Raw genomic sequence first — 20,883 nt, 5'->3', positions numbered from 1 at the left:
AGGGTCTATCCCATCTTGGAGACAGGAAGGCTCCAGGGGAGGAGAGAGGTGGATTTCCTAAGGAGAGAGAGGGATCTTTAAGCCTCTGATGTTCAGGGTAGGCTGGGCCAGCCCTGAAATTCAAACCATTGCCCCATCCTCCCAAAGAAAGACATTAGGATGCTATTTTATCTTGGAGCTTAAAAATAGCACATGGTCTAAGCAGTTACAGATATGCCTTTCATCAGGACATGGGATTTCCCCTCTCCCTTCCCCTTCCCACCCCTGGCCCTGGAAATGTACCCACGGAGCAGGGTGGGCAGAAGCTGCAACTCCAGCCCTACCTGGAGGGGTGTGGCCCCTTCCACACCTGATGCAAAGGGTGTTCCCTCCCTCCAGTGACCAGACACCAGGCACACCTGTTTGTGTTTAGTCACCACGCTTTGATTTTCTTATCTAGCAGGCCAATGTATCCCGGATTTTCATGGGATTTGGTAGCTCTGGAGCTCCCTCCGGGCGGGTGAGTGGCACACACAGCCTCGGGCACAGGCAGGGGCCTTGCTGGTGCCAACACACAGGGTGGTGTCCCTCCCTCTGCCCCCATTAACTCACAAAATAGCTTGTAATGGTTTATCCATGAAGGATGAGGCTGGATATTCCTGCTGCGTGCTTGGTGTCTCTGTACCAAGAGTGGATGGTCTCACCTCTCTCCCGTTTGAGGGAGTTTCAGCCACTCTGAGGGCAGATTGTACCTGACAAATTTGGTTCATGAGGGATGGTGGGTGAGGGAAGAGGCACTGCTGGAACCTACCTGGACTTGTGCAAGCTGTTTGACACTGTTCCACACAACGTCCTTGTCTCCAAACTGGCCAGACATGGATGTGATGGATGGGCCACTCAGTGGGTAAGGAATGGGCTGGATGGTCAATGGCTCAGTGTCCAAGTGGAGCCCAGTGACCAGTGGGGCAGGGTTGGCAGGACATTGGGCAGGAATTCTTGGCTGGGAGGGTGAGATGACAAAGCTTTGCTGCCTGGCACCGAAACACACAGCTGGGTTTTCATCACATGGTAGTGCCACGGTTGCTCCCCATGCCTGCAAAGGGATCTTACTCTTACTCCAAACACCACAGAAGGACACTCTGCACCCCCAGCACCCAGGGCGTCCCCAGCTGAGCTCAACCTGCACCAGTGACTGACAAACATGTCCCCTCAGCCCCACAGTCCCTCTTTGCATCCCCTCGGCCCTTCCCTCTCACCTCCATGTGTCCTTGCTGCCGTCTGCTCCCACCACTTCCCACCAGCTGCCTTCCCCCCTCACCACATCCCCTCAGGCTGCTCTGAGCTCCCCCTCAGCCATCTCTCCCTGTTCCTCTCGGCCATCTCTCCCTGTTTCCCTCAGCCATCTCTCCCTGTTTCCCTCAGCCATCTCTCCCCGTTTCCCCTCGGCCATCTCTCCCCGTTTCCCCTCGGCCATCTCTCCCCGTTTCCCCTCGGCCATCTCTCCCTGTTTCCCCTCGGCCATCTCTCCCTGTTTCCCCTCAGCCATCTCTCCCTGCTCTCCCTCGGCCATCTCTCCCCGTTTCCCTCGGCCATCTCTCCCCGTTTCCCTCGGCCATCTCTCCCCGTTTCCCCTCAGCCATCTCTCCCCGTTTCCCCTCGGCCATCTCTCCCCGTTTCCCCTCGGCCATCTCTCCCCGTTTCCCCTCGGCCATCTCTCCCCGTTTCCCCTCGGCCATCTCTCCCCGTTTCCCCTCGGCCATCTCTCCCCGTTTCCCCTCAGTCATCTCCCTGTTCCTCTCGGCCATCTCTCCCTGTTTCCCTCAGCCATCTCTCCCTCAGCCATCTCTCCCTCAGCCATCTCTCCCTCAGCCATCTCTCCCTCAGCCATCTCTCCCTGCTCCCCCCTCAGCCATCTCTCCCTGCTCCCCCCTCAGCCATCTCTCCCTGCTCCCCCCTCAGCCATCTCCCTGCTCTCCCTCAGCCCCAAGGCTGCCAGAGTTCCAGGAGGGTTTGGATGATGCTCTGGGGCACAGGGGGTGACTCCTGGGGATGGGCCTGTGCAGGGCTGAGGGTTGCACTGAATGGTCCTTGTGTGTTCCTTCCATGTGGGAACGTTCTGAGGTTCTCTTTCCTCAGCTGTGTCCCCTCAGCCACGTCCCTTTAGCCCTCTCAGCCATGTTCCCCCACTCCTCTAAGTGATTTACCCCCAGTCCCCTCACCCGTGTCCCCTCAGTCCCCTAAGCCAAGTCCCCTCAGCCCTTTCAGCCCTGTCCCCTCAGTCCCCCCGTGTCCCCTCAGTCCCCTAAGCCATATCCCTTCAGCCCTTTCAGCCATGTCCCCTCAGTCCCCCCGTGTCCCCTCATTCCCCTCTCCCGTGTCCCCTCAGCCCTGTCCCCCCACCCGTGTCCCCTCATTCTCCCCACCCGTGTCCCCTCATTCTCCCCACCCGTGTCCCCTCAGCCCTGTCCCCCCACCCGTGTCCCCCCATTCTCCCCGCCCGTGTCCCCCCATTCTCCCCGCCCGTGTCCCCCCATTCTCCCCGCCCGTGTCCCCTCAGCCCTGTCCCCTCATTCTCCCCACACGTGTCCCCTCATTCTCCCCACCCGTGTCCCCCCACCCGTGTCCCCTCATTCTCCCCACCCGTGTCCCCTCATTCTCCCCACCCGTGTCCCCTCAGCCCTGTCCCCTCATTCTCCCCACCCGTGTCCCCCCACCCGTGTCCCCTCATTCCCCCCACCCGTGTCCCCTCATTCCCCCCACCCGTGTCCCCTCATTCTCCCCACCCGTGTCCGCTCTCTGTCCCCTCATTCCCCCCACCCGTGTCCGCTCTCTGTCCCTCACTCCCAGCCCCGCCCCTGGCCCCGCCCCCGCCCCACCCAACCCCGCCGGTCTGCGCCGCGCGGCCTCAACCCCGCCCTCCTCCCGCGCCGCCCGCCCTCGCGCTGATTGGCGGGCGGCTGGCGCGGCTCGGCGCTGATTGGCGGGCGGCGGGCGCGGCTCGGCGCTGATTGGCGGGCGGCGCGGCCCCGCCCCGCGGCCAGCAGGGCAGTGCGGTGGGCGCGGGGCCAGCGGCGCCGCTCCCGTCCCGTCCCGTCCCGTTCTGTGTGTCCCGCCCCTTCGCGCCGGGCCCGCCGGGCACACCGCGCTCGTCCGCGCTGCCCGCGCCCTGCCCTGCCCTGCCCTGCCCGGTAAGGCCGCAACGGGGGCCGGGGACACCGCGCGGGGGGCTCCGGCCTCGCCCGTGCGCGGCGGGCCGGGGGTCACAGGGGTGCGGGGCGGGCGAGTCACGGAGTCGCTCGGTCCGTCGGTGGGTCGGTCGGTGGGTCGGTGCCACATCCCGCAGCATCTCGGCGGGGCGCGGCTTTGTTGCCGGGGCGCGGTGGTCCCGGGGGAGCCGCTGCTGCTCCCGCAGGGCCCGAGGGACGCGCCCCGGCCCGGCCCGGCACACGCGGCAGCGCCGGGCGGGGAGGGGACAACGCGGGTCGCTGCTGCTCGCCGGGACCTCCCCAAAGTTCGGCGCTTCCCCGCGGCCTGCCCCGCTGCTCGGCGCTGTCCCGGCTCGGTAAGGCCCGGCCCGGCCCGGCCGGTGGGTGGGTGTGGTGCGGGGGATGCGCCGGGGCCGCGGGCCGGGAACACCCCACGGTCCTGCGGGGATCCATCGCTGGTCCTGACGGGATCCATCGCTGGTCCTGCCGGGATCCATCGCCTCGGCCCGGCGGGGGCTGCCTGGGGTAAGTGTAAACCGCCCACGGGAAGCGTTTTGGTTCCGAGGATGCTGCGCTGCTGCCAGAGCCGCTCTGAGCGCAGCCGGGCAGTGTGTGAGCTCTCCCTCTCGTGTGTTACAAGCATGGCCTGGGAACGTATCAAAAGCCTCATCTCTGAACATCCTAAACCTGAGTTTTGATGTTGGGGTCTCTTTTTTTTAGGTGCTTCTTGATCTTGTCTTACTTGGTTGCTCCCTTTCTTCTTTCTCTCTCCTGTATGTACTTAATGAATAAACTCATTTATTTTAGCGTTTCTCTCAATGTTTTTCTTACTTTTAAAGCTGGAATCCTCTCTTCAATGAACCATGTTCTTCCCAGCTGACAATTTCAGCTGAGAGGCTTCTTGACTAATGGAACAGACATCCAAGTCCTGCTCAGTGTGTCAGGGGTGGAGTAACGAGCCTTGCTCGGGGCCTCCTGCTCTGGGTGATGCTGCTGGAGCTTCATTTTGTAAACTGAAGGGACTGGGCTGTGCTGGAGTTCTGCAACTTGAAAGCTTATTTGTTCTGTGCCAGGCCTTGATTATTCCATCTGATGTGCTTTGCTGTGTTATATCTACAAGGGGCTCTTGCAGCTTCAGTAACTCTCCCTTTATTTGAGAAAGACAAATTGTAAAGTCCAAAATATTCAGCTTCATAGAGGAATTATGATAAAGGTGATATTGGCTGGATAGACCTGTCTGTTAAATTTATTTTATGTTTTTTTGTTTGTCTTTCCTTGCAAGAACTGATGAAATTGCTGATTATCTTTCCAAATGCATTTTGGAGGATTCCTGGGTTCTTTTTCATTTTTTATTCTTTTAACCTTTTTGCCCTTCTTGCATCAAAAGAGGTGGCCTTTTTCAGTCTGAGAAAGCAGCTTAACTGACTTGCTATTGCAACAGCAGCCATATCCTTTTGTTTTCTTTGGTAATAATTACATGTTAGTGACAAATAATAAGCTTGAAGGCAGAATGGTTGATCTGTTTGTGGCTGTGATTGTTGCCTGCAAAGCTGAAGGCCGTGGCTACTAAATCTGCTTTTGTGTGTCTCTGCAGAGATGAGATCAGGGAAATATCAGATAATACAAAGAAGTGTCAGTGGTTGAAGATCCCAGCCCAGCCAGAGCCCAGTGTTGCCATGGGGACAGTTTGTGGGTCACCCCTGGTTCCCCCCGAGCCCTCAGAGGATGTGAGGAGGGATTAGGTCACTCCTGTCCTTCCAGAGCAAACGGGAAGCCTGGTGGGAGGGTGATTGTGCCAGCAGAGACTCTCTGGGGCTTTAGCAGAGTGTCTGGGGGAGGCTGGTGAGTGTGCCAGGCAGGGCTGGGGCAGCTCTGAGAGTTTGGGACACCAGGACTGGGCTGTGGGAGCTGCTGGTGAGTGTGCCAGGCAGGGCTGGGGCAGCTCAGGGGTGTGGGGGACACCAGGACTGGGCTGTGGGAGCTGCTGGTGAGTGTGCCAGGCAGGGCTGGGGCAGCTCTGAGAGTTTGGGACACCAGGACTGGGCTGTGGGAGCTGCTGGTGAGTGTGCCAGGCAGGGCTGGGGCAGCTCTGGGGACACCAGGACTGGGCTGTGGGAGCTGCTGGTGAGTGTGCCAGGCAGGGCTGGGGCAGCTCTGGGGACACCAGGACTGGCATTGGAATGGGCTGCCCAGAGAGGGGGTGGATTCCCCATCCCTGGAGGGTTTTCAGCTGAGCTTGGCCGTGGCACTGAGTGCCATGATCTGGTAAAGGGACTGGAGTTGGACCAAGGGTTGGACTTGGTGATCTCGGAGGGCTTTTCCAACCCAACGGATTCTGTGATTCTATGGATGTGGCACGGAGTGAGAATCCACCATGTCTTGATCCAACCCCACTGTGATCACCAGCCCAGGGCACAGAGTGCCAGAGTGATCACAGTGGGGTTGGATCAAGGGTTGGACTTGGTGATCTCAGAGGTCTCTTCCAACCCAACTGAGAAGAGCAACGAGGCTGGAGAAGGGACTGGAGCACAAGTGCTGTGGGGAGAGGCTGAGGGAGCTGGGGGTGTTCAGCCTGGAGAAGACGAGGCTCAGAGGTGACCTCAGCACTGTCTGGAACTGCCTGAAGGGAAGTTGTGGCCAGGTGGGGGTTGGTCTCTTCTCCCAGGCACTCAGCAATAGGACAAGGGGGCACGATGGGCTCAGGCTCTGCCAGGGGAAATTGAAGTTGGAGATGAGAAAGAAATTCTTTGCAGAGAGAGTGCTCAGGGATTGGAATGGGCTGCCCAGAGAGGGGGTGGATTCCCCATCCCTGGAGGTTTTTAACCTGAGCTTGGCCGTGGCACTGAGTGCCATGATCTGGTAAAGGGACTGGAGTTGGACCAAGGGTTGGACTTGGTGATCTCGGAGGGCTTTTCCAACCCAATCCATTCTAGGATTCTGTGATTCTGTGGATGTGGCACTGAGTGAGAATCCACCACATCTTGATCCAACCCTACTGTGATCACCAGCCCAGGGCACAAAGTGCCCTGGGCTGGTGATCACAGTGGGGTTGGATCAAGGGTTGGACTTGATGATCTCTGAGGGTGTTTCCAACCCAATCCATTCTGTGATTCTGTGACTGGGCTGTGGGAGCTGCAGGGCCTCCTCACCCTTGCAGGGTTTCTGCAGATCTGCTTTAAGGAGCTGCCTGATGTGTCTGTGGGGAGCTTTGAAGGTGGTGGGGTGGGTAAATCACCACTGGAGGCCTCGCCTGCAGCTCGGGGTGAGCTGGCTCTGGGCACCCTGGAGAGTCCAGGAGAGGGGAATAATCACACAGCAGGCTCTCAGACACCTGGCACCACCTTGGACTTACTCTGGCTGTGCTGGTGAGTGTCATTTCAAGGTGGAAAAAATACTCCTTCTGAAGTGTTTGGGTTTAGTGCACTCGTTCCTTCCCTTCCAGGACACCAGGCACTTAAGTCAAGGTTTTAATTACCAAAGCATTGCTTAAACTCTGCTATCATGATATTAACCACCCCCACACCTCCTCAACCTGAGCAACAGAAGCAAATTGGGTGTTTGGAGGGGCAGAAGGTGGGGCTGTGGAGGCCGGGATGTGATTGGATTCCAGGCTTAAGCTCGTTATGTGAAGTCTGATGAGTGCTCAGTTTAAACAAATGAGTTACGTGTTCGTTCTGGTAAAAGGGCTGACACAGCCTTTATTTTAGGGAATGGAGCTATAATTATATTTGAGGTCCCAAGCCCTGTAGTATTTTAGTGGTTGCTTTACTTCCCTAGAAATAAATGAATCTGAGCCATTAAATCAGATTTGAGTTCCTGCAGAGTTCAGGTCTGGTTTAGACCTCTTGCTGTTAGCACAGGGCTGGCTCTGTGTGCCTCCAGCTTGAACTTACCTCCTGTTTGCTAAACTAGTGACCTCTTCAGCTGAGAACTCAGTGCTTGAGCTAAGTTTGTCTCTGCAGAGGGTGTTGATGTGCTGTGACTTCCAGGTCTGATACACACCAGACTCATGACTAAGGGAAGCCACTGCTCAGACGGGGCCTGACTCTGTCAGGGTGAATTCAAGCTACTTGCAATTCAAATGAAAGTGATGGTTACTTAAAACCCAAATAGTGTCTGACTATACCTTGGCTTGGTCCAGAAAACCCCCAAATCATTTATTTTGCTGGTCCCAGACATAGATGGGAAGATAAAATTCCAGTCTGCTCTGCTGAGGATGAAGAGTTCAAGGCACGTTAATCATCGTGTTGCTGCCAGTCTGATTGTAGACAAGAAAATTACATTTTGTGCATGCACTTCTGGAGTTTCAAAGGCAAATTGAAGAAGCTGACAGTGCTCTGGAAGGCTGAGAGTTATTTCCTGGAGCTTGGTGTTTACTCTTCCTGTCCCAAGTAAAACAGATGAATCTCTTGCTTAGCCAAGTGTCTGTGTCCACAGCAACTGAGCTGATCATCCCTGGGCTTTGCCTTCCCTCCTGGGAGGCAAATGGAATGAGCCTCAGCTGTAGAGGAGAGAAAGGAGGGCTCTGTGATTCCAGCAGAGCAGGGGTGTTGATCCTGAGCCCTCAGCACTGCCCTGCTCTGCCCTGGGGCTCAGCTCCCAGAGAAAGGGGGGATGTGCTTCAGACCTGAACCCCCAAAGGAAGGGGGGGATGTGCTTCAGACCTGAACCCCCAAAGGAAGGGGGGATGTGCTTCAGACCTGAACCCCCAAAGGAAGGGGGGATGTGCTTTGGACCTGAACCCCCAAAGGAAGGGGGGATGTGCTTTGGACCTGAACCCCCAAAGGAAGGGGGGATGTGCTTTGGACCTGAACCCCCAAAGGAAGGGGGGATGTGCTTTGGATCAGGCTCTGAGGAGGAGGAGGAGGCCTAAAAGCAGAGCTCAGCCCATGGGAATAACTCTGCAGGTAGGCTGGGGCAGCAAACCCCCGTGGGGTGGATTTCTCCAGCCTCCCACAGCTCAGAAAGCAGTTTCATGGCTTGGTGTTGTGCTCATATAAAAGAATTTCTTGTGGGATGTAAAGGTCAGTGAAATCAGCTGCTGTAGATGTTATGCAGATCTGAGCTTGGTGGCGAGAAGAATGAGATACTTGTGGCTCACAGAGAGCCCAGTGTTGCTTCTTGATCAAGTTTTATGTTGGAAATTATTAAATATTGAAGTTGTTTGAAGTTATTGGGCTGTCTGACCCCAAAGGATTATGGACAGGCATTGGTGAGATGCTCTTAGGAAATACATCAGGACGGTGCTCAGGGTTTGTTCAGGATTAGTCTTAGAGCCCTCTGGTTTAGTGACTCAGGTGTGTGCCCTTATTTTGGGATGCTCGAGAGCCGAATCTTTGCAGTTGTTACCGTGGCAATCACGGAGGCACCGCCTTGCTGGGAGGGGTGAGTTCCTGCCGGGGTGGGAAGGGGCTGTGTGTGTAAATGCTGGTGCGTTCAGACTCCATAGTGCACATTCCTCCCTGGAAGTGTCTGCTGGAGGCTGGGAGGGCGCCGGGCTATTTGTTCTGTGCTCCCCTGGAGACACTGAGGGAAGGGTCTGGTTTCTCCCCTCGCTCTCACCAAAGGCTCCTGCTTGTTGCTGTTTTAATCCTTGCTTTATTTCACTCCTGTTTTTCCCAGAGTGGCACCTGCTGAATTGGTAGGTGCTTCAGGGAGTGGCAGGATACACTGAGATAAATCTTGCAGCATCCCTGTGATTTGGACAAAACCAGCAAACAACCAAAAAAAAGTCGTAAGTTGCCTTATTGAGGGAGGTTCGTGTAATGCAATAGCCCTGGATTAGCTTTCTTTGCCAAGGTTGGATTTCCAGCTGTAACTCTTTCTGCAAGGAGAGTTCAGGGCAGATGAAGGCTGGGCTGGAGCCTGTCCCTGTGCTGGAGGGGTGGGAGGCTGGGGCTGGGGGGAGGGCAGGGCAGTGTCAGGTGTGTCCCTGTGCTGGAGGGGTGGGAGGCTGGGGCTGGGGGGAGGGCAGGGCAGTGTCAGGTGTGTCCCTGTGCTGGAGAGGTGGGAGGCTGGGGCTGGGGGGAGGGCAGGGCAGTGTCAGGTGTGTCCCTGTGCTGGAGGGGTGGGAGGCTGGGGCTGGGGGGAGGGCAGGGCAGTGTCAGGTGTGTCCCTGTGCTGGAGGGGTGGGAGGCTGGGGCTGGGGGGAGGGCAGGGCAGTGTCAGGTGTGTCCCTGTGCTGGAGGGGTGGGAGGCTGGGGCTGGGGGGAGGGCAGGGCAGTGTCAGGTGTGTCCCTGTGCTCAGGGTGACGTGACACACATGGGGTAGCTGGGGATTAAATGGGATGAGCAGCTCGGCCCTGCTATCGGGCTACTCATGCGGAGCTGCAGGCAGAAGGATGCAGTTAATCACATCCATTAGCATGATTAAAATCCTGATTAGCCTGTGTCACTCACTCCCATTCTCCACCTACACTTGGCCCCTTTTTACCTGGACTATTTGCAAATATGAGCGTGGGGGAGGCCGGGACAGCACAGGGTCCAACCCCAGGGGTGGGTGAGGCAACTCTGGGCTGTGTGGTGGGGAACTGAAGTTCTTGAGGAAGCTGCAGAGGTGCTGTCTGAGCAGCACATCTGAACAATCAGCCCTTCAGAGCTGGAGGATCCCCAGCAGGACTGTGGGGAATCCAGTTGAGCACGAAGTTGGCTTGTCTTGCTCGTCAGTCGAGTGCTCAGGGCTTGCTGATGTTCCAGATCTGCTGTGTACCAATGCTTGGCTTTAACACCCCGTGCCCAGGGGCTGCTCAGCTCCTCCTGGCACGGTGGGGCAGTGCCCTGCTCCCCTCCCATGGCTGGAGAGCAGGTCCAGGGATGGACCTCCAGGGAAAAATGGCCAGTCTGGAGCTGGAATTGAGGTTGGGGAAAGTGCATGGGCTGATGGGTTTTGACAAGAATGTAAAAAAAGCCCCAGACAAGGTAATTCTGAGAATTGCTTTGTGCAAAAGCTGTCTCTTTTAGAAACTTTACTGGCTGGGGAGATACCCAGTTCTAATATGAGCAGTGTTTTTGGAAAAGCAAACTTCTCCGGGTATTAGGTCATGGGCTTCCAACACATTCCCGCCTGGGAGTGAGTCATTGTTCCTTTTGCAGAATTGCATTAGGGCTACATCATCCCCAAAAGCGGCTCTTTTCAGTTGAATTTCGGGTGTTAACACTTAGTTTAAATAAAGCAAAACGATGGGAGCGTTTATCAAAGGGTGTTTACAAACTCTGGAGCTGCAACTCCCGAAGAGCCTCAACACAGCTCAGCCCGTCCCTGTGAGTGCAAACCCTCGGCTGTCACACCTGGGATGTGTCCATGGGATTGAACTGGTGGCTGGGAAGTGCTCAGAATCCTGGGAAAGGGGCCCATAAACGTCCAGGTGTTCTTACCTGGGCTTATTTCCTCCCCCCCCTCTTGTTCCTTGTGCTTGAATCATAGAAGGGATTGGGTTGGAAAAGACCTCCCAGATCAGCAAGTCCAACCCTTGATCCAACCCCACTGTGATCACCCTGACTTGATCCAACCACGACTTGATCCAACCTTACTGTGATCACCCTGACTTGATCCAACCACGACTTGATCCAACCCCACTGTGATCACCCTGACTTGATCCAACCATGACTTGATCCAACCTTACTGTGATCACCCTGGCTTGATCCAACCATGACTTGATCCAACCTTACTGTGATCACCCTGGCTTGATCCAACCACGACTTGATCCAACCCCACTGTGATCACCAGCCCAGGGCACTCTGTGCCCTGGGCTGGTGATCACAGTGGGGTTGGATCAAGATGTGGTGGATTCTCACTCAGTGCCACATCCATAGAATGGATTGGGTTGGAAAAGACCTCCCAGATCACCAAGTCCAACCCTTAGTCCAACTCCAGTCCCTTTACCAGATCATGGCACTCAGTGCCACGGCCAAGCTCAGCTGAAAACCCTCCAGGGATGGGGAATCCACCCCCTCTCTGGGCAGGCCAGACTGTGGTGTGTGTGAGTGCAGCTCTTTGCTGGAGATACTCCTGTGGTTTGTCCTTCCAGGAGCTGATACTGAGGGTTTGTTTCCCTATTGTGGCTGGTTTTGTCTATAACAAACCCTGTTTGAGGCTCCCTCCTTCCCCCACGTGAGGGTTTTTATCAGGTTGTTGTGCCAGAACTCCAGAAATGGGGTGGTGAGAAATGGGTCGGTGCTCAGTGGGATTTCTAGGACTGTTTTTAGAAGCTGCATCGATTCTGCTAAAGGGGAAGCAGGAACAACTGCTTGGAGAAATGGATGCCAAGCACTCACCAAACTCATCATAAAATGAGCTGGAGAAACACTGTCAGTGGCATGAGGAGGAGCAGAGCATTAAAATCCCACCCCAAACCACAGAGACCTCCATTGGAAAGGCATAAAGTGTGAGAAATGCCAGAATCCCACCCTGGCTGGGGTAGGGAGGGACCCCTGGAGACCACCCAGTTCAAGCCCTGCCAGGGCAGGGCCACCTGCAGCAGGTGACACAGGAGCATGTCCAGCTGGGGCTGGAACGTCCCCAGACAGGGACACTCCACACCCTCCCCGGGCAGCTGTGCCAGGCTCTGCCACCCCCATGGAGAGAAGTTCTGCTCAGCTTTAGTTCCTGCCCATTGCTCCTCATGCTGTCCCTGCCCACTGAGCAGAGTGTGGGCCCATCCTGTGCCAGCCCTGGAGCTGTTTGTGTGCAGTGATGGGTCCCCTCTCACCTCCCTGGCCAGAGCAACCAGGCCCAGCTCCTGCAGCCTCTGCTCCTCAGGGGGACCCTCCAGAGCCCTCAGCAAATCCAGACCCCTAATCCAAGGTGAGTGTTCTTTGTTTTTGGTGGTTCCATCATTTTGGTTCACCAGAAAGGGAACCTGAGTGCAGACAGTAATTAGGGGACAGGCAGCAATTAAGGCCTTGCAGCTTCCTCTCAGTGTGTCTGAAACCAGTCAAATTAAAACTCCTAATGGTTGGATGCTTAAAAATGCACGGGGATTACAGGAAAAGTGTCAGTGAAGCACAACCTTCAGAGTTCCATTAGCATCCTGTTCAGAGCAGTTCCAAGTGCTGAATTCCTGCCTGTCTGCAGGAGTTAATTAATTAATAATTAAGTCCTACAAATATCTGTCTGCACTCAGGTTCCCTTTCTGGTGGGCTGAAATGGTCTGACCACCCAACACAAGAGTACTGGGTCTGGAGTGTTTGTTTTTCCTGGAATCCCAGAATGGTTTGGGTTGGAGGGACAATAAATCCCATCTCATCCCACCCCCTGCCATGGGCAGGGACACCTCCCACTGTCCCAGGGTGCTCCAGCCTGGCCTTGCACAGCCCCAGGGATGGGGAAATTTTGGTGTTTTCCTTCTCCTTCCTCTTTTTGTTACTTTTTTGTACTTAACCTCAATTTCTGACTCTGTAAAGGCCATTTCTCTATTACAGTTTTATTAATTGTGTATAAATCTTTTAGAAGATGCTCCTCTGCCTGTCTGCACTGGTGTTAAGGAGTCTCAGATTAGTTTTTCTGCTGTCCATGGATACTTTCACTGTTACTAATCAGGTAATTGGGAACTTCAGAACTGGGAGAGCACAGACAGATATCCCCAGGCAGCCCCAGCAGAGGCTCTGGGTGAGGCAAAGAGTGAGACAAAGAACTGAGTCACTCACTCTTCCTTCCTTTGGACGTTTGTGGTGGGAGTAAATCATTTCTCTTGCTGCTCATGCATCAGAGCAGTTAGAAAAGGGTTCTAGATATTCATACCTGGGTGTTTCAGGCTTCTTAGCAGGAGCTGTGGCTCTGAGTGATTGAAATCTCTGCGCTGGGGAGGCCACACCTTGAGTGTTGTGTTCAGTTCTGGGCCCCTCATTGAGGAAAGAGATTGAGGGGCTGGAGCGGGGCCAGAGACAGAGAATCCACCTCCAGGGACAGAGAATCCACCATGTCTTGATCCAACCCCACTGTGATCACCAGCCCAGGGCACAGAGTGCCCACTCTGTGCCCAGGGCTGGTGATCACAGTGGGGTTGGACCAACGGTTGGACTTGATGATCTCAGAGGACTCTTCCAACCCAACTGAGAAGAGCAACGAGGCTGGAGAAGGGACTGGAGCACAAGTGCTGTGGGGAGAGGCTGAGGGAGCTGGGGGTGTTCAGCCTGGAGAAGAGGAGGCTCAGAGGTGACCTCAGCACTGTCTGGAACTGCCTGAAGGGAAGTTCTGGCCAGGTGGGGGTTGGTCTCTTCTCCCAGGCACTCAGCAATAGGACAAGGGGGCACGATGGGCTCAAGCTCTGCCAGGGGAAATTGAAGTTGGAGATGAGAAAGAAATTCTTTGCAGAGAGAGTGCTCAGGGATTGGAATGGGCTGCCCAGAGAGGGGGTGGATTCCCCATCCCTGGAGGGTTTTCAGCTGAGCTTGGCCGTGGCACTGAGTGCCATGATCTGGTAAAGGGACTGGAGTTGGACCAAGGGTTGGACTGGATGATCTCAGAGGGCTTTTCCAACCCAATCCATTCTATGGATGTGGCACTGAGTGAGAATCCACCACATCTTGATCCAACCCTACTGTGATCACCAGCCCAGGGCACTCTGTGCCCTGGGCTGGTGATCACAGTGGGGTTGGATCAAGGGTTGGATTTGATGATCTGGGAGGTCTTTTCCAACCCAATCTATGCTATGATTCTCTGAGATGTGCAGGAATAAATTGAGTATATTGTGCTGGGCCCTGCTGTTGTGTGCCCAGTGTGAAGTCACCAGTGCACAGCTCAGAAGGGTTGCTTTGCTTGTGACTTTGGGTGCTCCTCCAGCCCTGGGGGCAGCACAGGGAGGACATGGAGCTGCTGGAGCAGGTCCAGAGGAGGCACCAGGATGGGCAGAGGATGGAGCAGCTCTGCTGGGAGGAAAGGCTGAGAGAACTGGGATTGTTCAGCTGGATAAGGGAGGCTTTGGGGTGACCTGTGGCCTGCCAGGACCTGAAGGAGCTACAGGAAAGATGGAGAGAGAGCATTTCCCAGGGCCTGGAGGGGCAGGACAAGGGGAATGGCTTCCCACTGGCAGAGGGCAGGGATGGATGGATGGATATTGGGGAGAAATTCCTGCTTGTGAGTGTGATGAGGGACTGAACTGGGTTTCCTGGGGATGCTGTGGCTGCCCCATCCCTGGGAGTGTCCCAGGCCAGGCTGGAGCACCCTGGGACAGTGGGAGGTGTCCCTGCCCATGACAGGGGTGGCACTGCAGGAGCTTTAAGGTTCTTTCCAACCCAAACCATTCCAGGATTCCATGAGCTGGTTTAGATGGGATATTAGGGATAAATCCCTCCCTGACAGGTGGGAGGGACTGGGATGGGTTTCCCAGAGCAGCTGTGGCTACTCCATCCCTGGGAGTGTCCCAGGCCAGGCTGGAGCACCCTGGGACAGTGGGAGGTGTCCCTGCCCATGGCAGGGGTGACACTGGGTGATCCCTGAGGTCCCCCCCAGCCCTGCCCATCCTGCCCCTGTGAAGTTTGGCCATTCAGCACTTGGTGCAGGAGATTTGGGTGTCTGTGCCCCTCCAGGTTTGCAGGGAGCAGCTCCAGAGGTGGAATTTGGTTCCTCCTACCCCAGCAGAGCTGGGCAAAGCTCTGGGATGTCATCCCAGGGTGACTTGTCTTTGAGGCTTGAACCTTTTGGGCTGATCTGCCATGGCTTTTGCCCCCCGGTTTGTGTGCCAGGGGGTCCTGCTGTGGCAGCACCGTGGTGGGCACTGCAGGATGCTGTGGGTCAGCTCAAGCTCTATTGGGTGTAACAGATTTACATTTATACATCAAACTACAGTGTAAGTAACTGCAGGGGTAATTTCTACATATCTTTATTCTTAAACCATATATATTATTTTTCTTTAGGCTGCATTTTAACCTATTTAAGCACTTAGGACATGGGAATTAAAGGATAGATCCATCTCGTGTTCTGAGCACTGGATTTTCTTTTTAACTGTTTTTTTTTTTTAGGGGAAATGTACTTTTTTTGCATTGGGATTTGGCCAGAGCATGTAGGGCAATAGGATCAAGTGTCACATTGGGGATTACAAATGTGTCCTGGAGTGACCCTCTTAGGAGCTTGCCCTGGTGTAATTGGTGAATGACTGGATTTATAGGGATGTATATCTGCATTAGCTCTGGGTTGATGTAACTCGAGCTGATTTGCTTTTGGGCCGCTCTATTTTCAGCTTGGAAATTCACTTTTAAGCAGAGCTGCTGTAATTTGCCTAAAGCGCCCAGTTTTAGCTTGTATTTCCCCTTGAACGTGGGGGTGGTTTTACCAGGAATTGATGGCTGTGCATGTGAATGGAGGGCAGTGCTGGAAGGCACTGGCTGTCGCTGAAAGCCAAATTTTACCCCAAACTTTAACCCAAATTTTACCCCAAAAGCTGTGAATTTACTCGAGACCTCTGAGTGTTCGTGGTGTTAAAGAAACCCCCAAATCCCAACTTGTCGAGATTCTTTTGTTGCATCAGTCATTGTCTTGTTCCTAAAACTTTCACAGCTCTTCAGCTCGTGCCACGCTGTGTTCTTTGCTGTGCTCCTTTGCTGGCAGCTCCCAGGACATTCCCTGTCCCAGGAATAACCCACGCTGGAGTTGGGGAGTGTGAGCAAACTCCTTTCCCCTTCCAGCTTCGTTTTGTGCAGCGAAGATTTTTAACTTGCCAAATGAGCAGTAATTGCTGGTCCTGCTGACAGACTTGCCCTGGGGGCACCTCCTCCTGTGCTTGTCTCTGAACACAATTCCTGGAGCCTCCTCTGCATCCCGGTTCTCTCTAGAGCCTGGAATTGCAGCCTGTGCTCTGCAGTGAGTTCCCTGCCCTCTGCTCCCTGCCTGCAGCAGCTCCTGAGTCACCTGCAGGTAGTGATGGGTTAGGAAGTGGTTGGGATTCACACAGGCCTTCAGTGCTACTGCTCTGAGTTGGGATTTTCTCCTTGATCTCCCTGGTTTGTGCCACAGGTGTCACTTTGCTCCCCTGCTCCTCCTCCCTCTTCCTCCTCCCTCTTCCTCCCTTGTCTTCTTTCTTCTGCTTTTTGCTTTTTCTCCTTGTTCCTTCTCCTTCCTCCTCTTCCTTTTTCCTACCTCTCCTGGCTCCTTCCTGCCCTTTTCCCTTCTTTGTTTCTTCTCCTTCCTTTCTCTCCTTCCTCCTCTTCCTCATTCCTCCCTGCCCTTTTTTTCCCCTCCCTGCCCTTTTTTTCCCCTCCCTGCCCTTTTTTTCCCCTCCCTGCCCTTTTTTTCCCCTCCCTGCCCTTTTTTTCCCCTCCCTGCCCTTTTTTTCCCCTCCCTGCCCTTTTTTTCCCCTCCCTGCCCTTTTTTTCCCCTCCCTGCCCTTTTTTTCCCCTCCCTGCCCTTTTTTTCCCCTCCCTGCCCTTTTTTTCCCCTCCCTGCCCTTTTTTTCCCCTCCCTGCCCTTTTTCCCCCTCCCTGCCCTTTTTCCCCCTCCCTGCCCTTTTTCCCCCTCCCTGCCCTTTTTCCCCCTCCCTGCCCTTTTTCCCCCTCCCTGCCCTTTTTCCCCCTCCCCCTCCCTGCCCTTTTTCCCCCTCCTGCCCTTTTTTCCCCCTCCCTGCCCTTTTTCCCCCTCCCTGCCCTTTTTCCCCCTCCCTGCCCTTTTTCCCCCTCCCTGCCCTTTTTCCCCCTCCCTGCCCTTTTTCCCCCTCCCTGCCCTTTTTCCCCCTCCCTGCCCTTTTTTCCCCTTTTTTCCCCCTCCCTGCCCTTTTTTCCCCTTTTTTCCCCTCCCTGCCCTTTTTTCCTTTTTTTCCCCTCCCTGCCCTTTTTTCCCTCCCTGCCCTTTTTTCCCCTCCCTGCCTTTTTTCCCTTTTTTCCCCTCCTGCCCTTTTTTTCCCTTTTTTTCCCCTCCCTGCCCTTTTTTCCCCTTTTTTTCCCCTCCCTGCCCTTTTCTTTCCCTTTTTTCCCTCCCTGCCTTCTTTTTCCCCTTTTTTTCCCCTCCCTGCCCTTTTTTTCCCTTTTTTTCCCCTCCCTGCCCTTTTTTCCCCTTTTTTTCCCCTCCCTGCCCTTTTTTTCCCTTTTTTTCCCCTCCCTGCCCTTTTTTCCCTTTTTTTCCCCTCCCTGCCCTTTTTTCCCCTTTTCCCTCTCCCTGCCCTTTCCCCCCCTGCTGTTCCCCTCCCTGCCCTTTTTTCCCCTTTTCCCTCTCCCTGCCCTTTCCCCCCTGCTCTTCTCCTCCCTTATTCCCATCCCTTCCCTCCCAGTCCCGTGTCAGTCCCTGTCAATGCCCTCAGTGCACAGATTCCTTTCTCTGCCCCAGGCCCTCTCCGAAGGGCTGTGGGATCCCCATCCAGTCCCTGCTCCCCCCTCCTCCCTCCTCCTGCCATCAGCTGACAGTGTCTTCTTTAAACATTCCACAGACTCGATGTTTTCCCCCGTGGGGGTTTGACTTCCTGTGATAAAAGGAGATTCCCTTTTAAAGCCGAGCTCCTGGTTATATAATGAGGGGAGGAAATGGTCCAGAAGTGACACTGGCAGAGCAGAGAAGTTATTTTGGTAACTGACTGTTGAACAGGAGAATAGAAAATAACACTCTGGAGGGTCCTGGTAACTTGAGGCCTCCTGGGAAAGTGAGAGCAGCTCATTTATGGATTAAATAAGGGAGTGAGCAGGGCAGAGCAGTGGAAGGGAGCCCGCAGTGAGGACAGAGCTGTGCAGGACTCTGAGATTTAACTCCTTCCAAACTGCTTGGAATCTCCTCCATGAGCTCTTGTTGTTCCCAGGCTCTTGTGCCTTCAAGTGTGACCCTCAGAAGAGCTCTCTGGCCTTTGCTTTTTTAATTGAAGCCCTGAATAGACATTATTTTTTAATTTCTGTGTGTGATTTTTGTCTCTCTGTGTGTGATTTTTGTCTGTGTGTGATTTTTGTCTGTGTGTGATTTTTGTCTGTGTGTGATTTTTGTCTGTGTGTGATTTTTGTCTGTGTGTGATTTTTGTCTGTGTGTGATTTTTGTCTGTGTGTGATTTTTGTCTGTGTGTGATTTTTGTCTGTGTGTGATTTTTGTCTGTGTGTGATTTTTGTCTGTGTGTGATTTTTGTGTGTGATTTTTGTGTGTGATTTTTGTCTCTGTCTGTGATTTTTGTGTGTGATTTTTGTCTCTGTCTGTGATTTTTGTGTGTGATTTTTGTCTCTCTGTGTGTGATTTTTCTCCCTGTGTGTGATTTTTCTCCCTGTGTGTGATTTTTGTGTGTGATTTTTGTCTCTGTGTGTGACTCTTGTCTCTGTGTGTCCCCCCAGCAATGCCAGGTCAGGGAATTCCTCCTTCCACCTGCACATTCTGCCCTGCTGTTCCAGGGGAACTGTGCAGTGATCAGGCTGAGAAGTGGCTTCTTATGCCTTGAGATGGCAAAATTGAGGTTTCTAAAGCAGTTTGCAGTTCCTCAGCAGGGGCTGTTCAGGGGCAGGAACTTGCAGGGACTCCAATGGATTCTGACCAGGGTGGTCTGAGTGATGTGTGAAAAATCATTTGGGTTGGAAGGGACCCAAAGCCCACCCAGTGCCACCCCTGCCATGGGCAGGGACACCTCCCACTGTCCCAGGGACACCTCCCACTGTCCCAGGTGGCTCCAGCCTGGCCTGGGACACTCCCAGGGCTGGGGCAGCCACAGCTGCTCTGCCCACCCTGTGCCAGGGCCTGCCCACCCTCCCAGAAAAGCTCTTGAGGGCACATTTAGAGCTCAGCATACCCTGATTCTTGGCAGAGCTCAGGTGTGCTGGTTCACCCCAGAGGGGCATGATGGAATAATTGTGGCATCACTAATTGTTTCCCTGGATAGCAGTGAAGAGGCAGCTCCTGATTTCTGTCACCAGGCCATGGGTGGAATCCATGGGAATTACACCTTGGAGAGCCTGAACTCCTGGGTGCTGATGAGACACCCTGAGCTGAGATCACCCCTCTCTCTGCCTGTCCTTCAAAATCCTCTTCTTTGTCACCTTTCTGTTCAAGACATGGCACGTGGGGGTGGGAGGAGCACAGATTGTCTGAGGGAAATATTCCTGCTGTGGCTCATCTGTGATCTTGAAGTAGGACCTGAATGTCCATTTGTTATCCCAGAACTCAGTTCAGGTGGTGCAGATGCCAGGAGCAGATTCCCTGGTTTCCCTTGGATGCCATGGACAAAGGTGGCCTTGGCATCAGGTAGGACCAGCTGCCTTTCTGGATTTAGGACTCTGGCAGGGCCCTCAGCTGCTTTTCTGCTGGGATATTCCTGTAAAAACCATGGAAAATGCCCACAAGTGATCAAAATTAAACTGCTTTTCTTCCTTAGAGTCTGTGGGATGTTTGTTTTCTCTGGTATGTAATTTCTCTGTACAGTTAATTTTCAGCAGGCAGAAGTGCTGACTGTGCCTGTTGTGCTCCCCAGCTGGAATTCCCTGGCAGGCTCCACATCTTCCAGGATCACTGGGAGGTGCTGATGTCATCCAATGGTTGAATGTCAATCCAACAGGAAATTATATAGTGCAAAACTTGCTCTAAACATCCATATGGAGTTAAAATCCGTTTGGATTTTGGTGTGTTTTTACAGAAGGTGTTTGTGGTATTCAGTAATTTTGCTCATCTGGTAATTGAAGAGGTGTCAGTTGATGCCCAAGGAGGGGGGAGAGAGGCAGGACTGGTGGTTACATATCCCTGACATCTCATCAACATTTCAGTGGCCTTCATTTCTTCAGCTCTGTCTGAATAATTGAACATTGTCCTGAAGTGATTTTGTGGAGGGAGGAGCCCAAAAGTGCATGGAAATAGTTAATCCAAGTTGAAATGCATCATAATAGGATCCTGGCCTGGATCCAAACCAGCATGGCCAGCAGGCCCAGGGCAGTGACCCTTCCCCTGGACTCTGCCTTGGGGAGGCCACACCTTGAGTGTTGTGTTCAGTTCTGGGCCCCTCAGTTCAGGGAAGAGATTGAGGGGCTGGAGCAGGGCCAGGGACAGAGAATCCACCTCCAGGGACAGAGAATCCACCTCCAGGGACAGAGAATCCACCATGTCTTGATCCAACCTCACTGTGATCACCAGCCCAGGGCACTCTGTGCCCTGGGCTGGTGATCACAGTGGGGTTGGATCAAGGGTTGGATTTGATGATCTCAGAGGTCTCTTCCAACCCAAGTGAGAAGAGCAACGAGGCTGGAGAAGGGACTGGATGTGGCACTGAGTGTCCTCTTAAACACCTCCAGGGACAGAGAATCCACCGTACCTTGATCCAACCCTACTGTGATCACCAGCCCAGGGCACAAAGTGATCACAGTAGGGTTGGATCAAGGGTTGGACTTGATGATCTCAGAGGTCTCTTCCAACCCAACTGAGAAGAGCAACGAGGCTGGAGAAGGGACTGGAGCACAAGTGCTGTGGGGAGAGGCTGAGGGAGCTGGGGGTGTTCAGCCTGGAGAAGAGGAGGCTCAGAGGTGACCTCAGCACTGTCTGGAACTGCCTGAAGGGAAGTTCTGGCCAGGTGGGGGTTGGTCTCTTCTCCCAGGCACTCAGCAATAGGACAAGGGGGCACGATGGGCTCAAGCTCTGCCAGGGGAAATTGAAGTTGGAGATCAGGAAGAAATTCTTTGCAGAGAGAGTGCTCAGGGATTGGAATGGGCTGCCCAGAGAGGGGGTGGATTCCCCATCCCTGGAGGGTTTTCAGCTGAGCTTGGCCGTGGCACTGAGTGCCATGATCTGGTAAAGGGACTGGAGTTGGACCAAGGGTTGGACTTGATG

At 54.3% G+C, this 20,883-nt stretch overlaps 1 protein-coding gene across 8 annotated transcripts in view; it reads left to right on the top strand.

The window, feature by feature from the left end:
• Positions 1-3,018: 3,018 nt before the first annotated feature.
• Positions 3,019-20,883, top strand: part of MAP4 (microtubule associated protein 4) — a 179,841-nt gene continuing 161,976 nt past the window's right edge. For 7 of the 8 annotated variants that reach the window (XM_071560317.1, XM_071560316.1, XM_071560321.1 and 4 more), the window contains exon 1: positions 3,019-3,167. The gene's annotated coding sequence lies outside the window, so the exon portion shown is untranslated. Of the gene's footprint in view, positions 3,168-3,606; positions 3,711-20,883 lie in introns of those variants that run through there. The other variant, XM_071560315.1, reaches the window with a different exon arrangement.

Source organism: Pithys albifrons, chromosome 7 (genome assembly GCF_047495875.1).
Source record: "Pithys albifrons albifrons isolate INPA30051 chromosome 7, PitAlb_v1, whole genome shotgun sequence".
Classification (NCBI taxonomy): Eukaryota; Metazoa; Chordata; class Aves; order Passeriformes; family Thamnophilidae; genus Pithys; species Pithys albifrons.
The sequence above is the reverse complement of the archived record's forward strand: the minus strand, read 5'-3'. Positions and strand labels throughout refer to the sequence as shown.